The following is a 6,153-nucleotide window of genomic DNA, read 5'->3' as shown; positions in this document are numbered from 1 at the left end:
AGTCCGGTGGCCTAAAACAATTGCCTGAGATTTTTCCATTTACATATTTATATCTCAGTAAAACATCTCGATGTAGGTCATTACTCCTACAGCAGGAAACACCACATCGGGGTATTGGAGACTGATTAGTTGCTAGGCTGTGCTTGTTAACATGCAGACTAAAGTGAAGATTACATTTGCATATTTCTTTTCTTGTCCAGGATGACACACATTTCTCTTTGCCTGCCTAATACTATTATCATGTTTGAACATTCTTGTCCTGGGAATTAATTTTTCACAGGTTTTTCTGTTTGCTCCACTTCTTCAATCTATTTTTGATTCTTTTAAAATTTAGGTTTATATAATTCTGTCATTAGCTAGTAAATTGTTCAAAACAGCATTTTCTTTGATGGTTTTTTTTTTTTTTTGAGCGGGGGAGGGTGGACTCCTCAGAGAGGCTATGGTTAAGGTTTGACCATGGGATTCTGCGTTCTTTTTAATATTTATGATTTACATTATCCTCTCTGCTTCATTTCATGTAGCATATTTATTACCCTAAACATTTACAACTGGTGTATTTTTCCCCAAACACTCCCTACTCTTATTTATATTCTAAGCAAATATAACTATACAACTGTCATCAAACATAATGTATTAATCACAACAATTAGATGTATAAAGATTTAATACATGAATATATAGGAAACTCACTGGGATTTATATATACATATAAATTTAAATTAAAAATATTCCCTTTGAAGATTTATACTTTAATGACAGACTTTTAAAGGAAGAAAAAATGAAAAAGAAAAGAAGTGAGAAAAGCTTAACAAATATGCAATGTGTTTTAAAAGGAAAAAGCTAATAAATGAAGGTTTAAAAGATGATTTAATGGGATTCAAGTTCACATGGCAGAGTAAGATCACTCATTAATACATTCTCTCTTTTCTCAACACATAACAATAATAAAGAATATATAACAGTAGAAACAAAAAGTCATAAATTATCTGAAAAACAAGGTAATTATCTCTTTTGACCAGAAAATTAAAAAGAAACTCAAATAATACTTAGAACAAGGTCACCAGACTATTGTCACTTTGGATTTTGAGACTGGCAATAACGGTTTGTTTTGTTTCTTACGAGTTAAATACAGGGCACTAAAAATGTTCCACCTTAACAGACTAGTCTCAAGGACAAAAGAGAATGGGGAAAAAAAAAAAACAAAACCTCTGTCTACAGATATGTAGATTAGATTGAGAGATCCCAGCAAAAGTTAAGGATTTTAAAAGGAGAGATAAGAAACAATGATGGAGTTGGAGAAATCATTACTTAGATTTCACAAGGACTCCTCAATTCAAAAAGCGCAGGCCAAATACCAAGAACCGTAAACAAAAATACATCCATGCCAAACATATCATAATAACTATGAAACAGTAGGATAAAGAGAAAATCTTAGAAACTACCATAAGAGAAAAAGTAGATTACCTTTAAAGAAAACTTTTTGAGAGCAGTCTTCTTTACATCAGCAGCACATGCCAGGAATAAGAAAAATGCCTACTTTAACTTCCTCAGCTCCCATGGCTTCTTTCGCTTCTAACTTCTTTAGCATTTAGCACATAAGATTTATTTGTTTACTTAGTGAAGACTATGTGCAGTAGTCCTGAATAAAATCTGTTTTTACCTCTTTGCTGTCCAGCTCTGGTTTTTCTTTGATATTTGTAACAAACAAACAAACAAACAAATGAAACAAAAAAAAAAATCCTGTACCCTTTCAGTTTGGAGATTCTGCAACTATTAAAAAACGATGGCTTCTTCAACACACATTTTCTTTCTCTCTTTCTTGCATCTCTTACAGCAAGAGAAGCTATGTCATGAGAAGCCTTATGGACAGGCTCGTAGAGAGGCAAGGAATTGAAAACTTTCACCAATAGCCAAATGAGTGAGTGAGCTTGAAAGAGAAATCTCCAGACCAGGCAAATTCAGAGCAACAGCCTACACTGAACCTACTGAAACTTTGTGAGAGACCCTGAGCCAGAACCACGTAGGTGAGCCACTTCTACATTCCTGACCTTTAAAAACTATGTGATATAGTAAAGAGCTGGTTGGAGTAATTTATTACACAGCAATAGATAACTAATACAGTCATGTTTTTACAAGAGAACTGGCTGAAGTGAAGAGTGTAGGTAGAAACAACAGAATAACATTTCCTTGTAGGAATTTACCAGGTCCATATGGAAAATCATATCTAAGATCAGATTGATTATCTTGAAGAGATATTTGTACTCCCATATTCATAACATCATTATTCAAAATAGCCAAGGTATAGAAACACTTAAGTGTCCACTGACTGATGAATGTATGAAGACAATATAAAACGGAATATTATTTAACCTTTAAAAAGAAAGAATTCCTGTCATTTGCAGCAAGATGGTTGGACTGTCAAGGTGTTATTCTAAGTTAAAGACAAAGACAGATACTGCATGGTATCACTTACATGTAGAAGCTACCAAAAAAAAAAAAAAAGTCTGACTCATAGATACAGGGAATAGAAAACTAATTGCCAGAGGCTGAAGGGCGGAGGAAATAGGAAAAGTTTGATAAAATGGTATGAACTTTCAATTATAAGGTGAATAAGTTCTGATGATCTGATGTATACCAAGAGACTATGCTTAATAACACTATTATATAATTGAAATTTGCTAAGAGAGTAGAACTTAAATGTTCACACATACACAAAGTAAATATGTGAAGTGGTGTGTTAATTAAAGAAAAAGATATGCTCACTTTCTGACCTCCAAGAAAATAAAATTTTAACTGAGCTAAACTTAGAAATATTGTGTTTTAGACAAGAGGTAGGATCATTATAAAAGTGTTAATACAAGGTGATAAACAAACTGACTAGCAATCACAATTTATGAGAAAATACTGTTTTAAAAAAGGCAGTTCATCTTTCATTTAACAGGGATGGTATATGATTTTAGGCAACTCATTAAGCATTATAAAAATCTTTTCATAATGCAATTTGGCAATTTTCATGTAATTCTGATGGCTCAGTTCATAGGTGAGGTGTTTGTGTTATAGTTGGTTCAGTTAAACTTACTTAGAACTTGGAATTCAGATATGATTTTTTTTTTTTGTAGCTGCTCAATTACTAAGCAAATATATGTATTAATTATCTCTGGTTTACACTGCATTCAGATAATAAATTTTATAAAATTCTAATTTGTTTCTTGGCTATTATATCAATCAGTGTCAATATGGATGTAGAAATCACTCTAGAGGTTTATTCACATAGAGAGGAATTCAGTGCAAGAAATTAGTTACAAGGTTATCAGATGGGACAAAATAGCAAAAGGGAGGTGGGATTTATCAGCAGTTAGGAGGCTGCCCCAGCCCTGAGGGAAGAAGGAGGCAATTCCTGCTGCTACAGCATCCTTGTGCCTGAAACCAGTCTTGGCTGCTGTCAAGAGTTGCTGAAAGGAGCCTGTGCCCTGAGACCTTTTCCTCAGCATCCAGTCCTTGGTCCACACTCATGCCCCTCTAGAACTCTCTGGATACTAAGAAATAGGAGAATGCTCAAAGATCAACAGACACACACAGGTACAACAATAGAAAATCATTTGCAAAATTGAAATCAAGGTACTTTATAGGTCATGAATAAAACATACATGTGTGCATATGTCTTCAAAGTGAAACGTTTTTTCACCATTCACATGTAAGTGTGTCGAATCATACTGCAGTTTGGCATTCACTGATTTCTAGGCTTTATCACACCAATAGCCTCCTACACTTCTGGCTCTTCCCTCTCAATGCCAACAGATTTCCTTGCCTACTAGGACAAAAACAAACCAGAAAAAAACAAAACAAAACAAAACCTGTCATTCAGAAAATAACGCAGTCAACTTCTTAGGTAATTCCTATGAAAAACACGTCTCTCTCCTTGTCTAAGATGAACATGTCACTCCTGTATCTCACATTCTCACCCTCAAGGATGTCACTGCATCAGTTATCTACTGCCCACATAATTCCATTAGCCTTTCCCTCCTCTTTTGGTTCTCATCCACATATAAACGCTTTAATTTTTCTTGCATCTTAAAAATTAATTTTTGAAACAATATACCATTTAGTTTCTCTATTTACATTCAAATGCATTGATTGGACATTTTTCCCAAGCTCACATTCTCCACTTTCTGATTTTTTCTTTCCCTCAGTTGGTCTGATTTAATATGTACACTACTACCACATGGAAATCACTTTAGAAAAGAGTTGGCCAGAGACCTCACTTTGTTAATGTTTTGCTGATCACAAAGAGTATATTATTACAGCTTTTGATACTCTGGTTTGATATCTTGTTTTTTTTGAATTTCTTCTGTAGGCTCAAACAAAACACTCTACTGTCATTTTTGTGTTTGTAGATTCTTCTCATGGTTTAGTGTGTGTTCTGCCCATGCCGTATTTTATGCTGAATGCTCTTCAGAGAAATTTCATCCCATCTTGTGACTACAACTATTCTATGTAAGAGATGCCTAAAGCTATATTTCTGGATGGTGAATTTCAAATTCATGTATCAAATTGTTTCCAGCATATAACCCACCTGCATGTCATAGCGATATTGCTCAATGTGATACGATAAAAATGGAGCTTGTTATTAAATCTCAGCAAATCTTCCCATCCTGATGTATATCATTTCTAAATGAACAGCACCACCATTCTCTTAGCTGCAAACACCAGAAACTTCATTGACAGCTCCATAATTTATATCACCCACAACAACTGATGACTAGATCTTATTTTTTCTATATCCTTAATATTTAGCAGAACCATATATTTCTTTTCTTTTCCACTGCCAGTAGCTTACTTTGTCCTGTGGATTACTTTGGCCCATTAGGTCTCTCTGTATTCAAGCTTATCTTTCTCTAATACAGTTTTTGATATTGTAACCTGAATGATATTTGTAGAACATAAATATTACTGATCTCTACCATAATTGACTTTCTCCATCAACTACAGGAATAATATCCAGTTCAAATTAATTACACCTTAATCCTGTCATAAAAGGGATTCTAGCTTCTCATTTTCTTCCTTGTTATTTTCATTTGCTTGTTCTACATGTTGGAACTCTATTCACTCAAATGATTAATGCTCTGGTCTTCACACGTGTTGCCTTCTGATTTTCTCAACTTCATGCCTGCTAATTATACCTACACTCACATTTCCTGCCAGAGCCTCAGGTCAGGAATTCCTTTCTCTTTGAAAATATACTGATCTCCCCTGCACCTCAGGCTTTGTAAGTCTCTTTTCCTTAACAATTTTTTCATCATGATGGTAATGTTTATTAACTTTTATTACAAATTTCTGGATCCTAATGGGCTCTAAGTACCTTGAAAAGAGAGATTGCATATTGTTAACATTTGAATCAACTTTATGACCTAAGAGGAAGATGATATAATAAATGAACAAGTGACAGATATATATTGAATAAATTTAACATACGTATTGAAAGCCTATAAAGTGCCAAGCCTTGTTTAGGAACTGGGATCCCAGCAATGATTTATTCAGACTCATTGTAACTTTTCTTATAAATCTTCTACATGAGACTTTGTACTCTTTGAGAGTAAGACCAGGCTTATCAATGCTATATCTATTACCACTTCATAGGTAGCTACTGAAAGAATGAACAAGTGAGATCACTTTTGCATACATTCAATTTATAGAGAGTGCTGCTTTAAGATGTCCTCTTTTGGATTACCTTCATATTTTCTTTTGATTTTAGGAGGAGAGATCTGCTACTAATCCTATAGAATTTTTCAGATATGTAAAATAGTCTTGTGTCCATATATCACAGGTAGTCTCAATTCTATTTGGTCTTCTAAGATTGATAGCCTTTTAATTCACAAAAAGAGCTTTATAATTATCTATGAGTAAAAGGATGTATGTTAAAGATGATCCTTAACTATGGAAGCTAAGAATTTGAAAAACTTAGGCTATAAGTTTTCTAGAATTCTACAATAAATCATTTATATTAACTGGCTTATATTGACAAGACAGTTTCCTATAGCATCAACAGGATAGTGATACATGCTTTAAAGATAGTAAATGGAAAATAATTTATTAACCCTATTTCTCAGATTTTTCAGACATTTTAGAATTCTATAGATTTCAGATTGATGGGGT

Source organism: Pteropus vampyrus, unplaced genomic scaffold (genome assembly GCF_000151845.1).
Source record: "Pteropus vampyrus isolate Shadow unplaced genomic scaffold, Pvam_2.0 Scaffold13, whole genome shotgun sequence".
In the NCBI taxonomy this organism is placed as follows: domain Eukaryota; kingdom Metazoa; phylum Chordata; class Mammalia; order Chiroptera; family Pteropodidae; genus Pteropus; species Pteropus vampyrus.
This window is presented reverse-complemented; position numbering follows the sequence as displayed.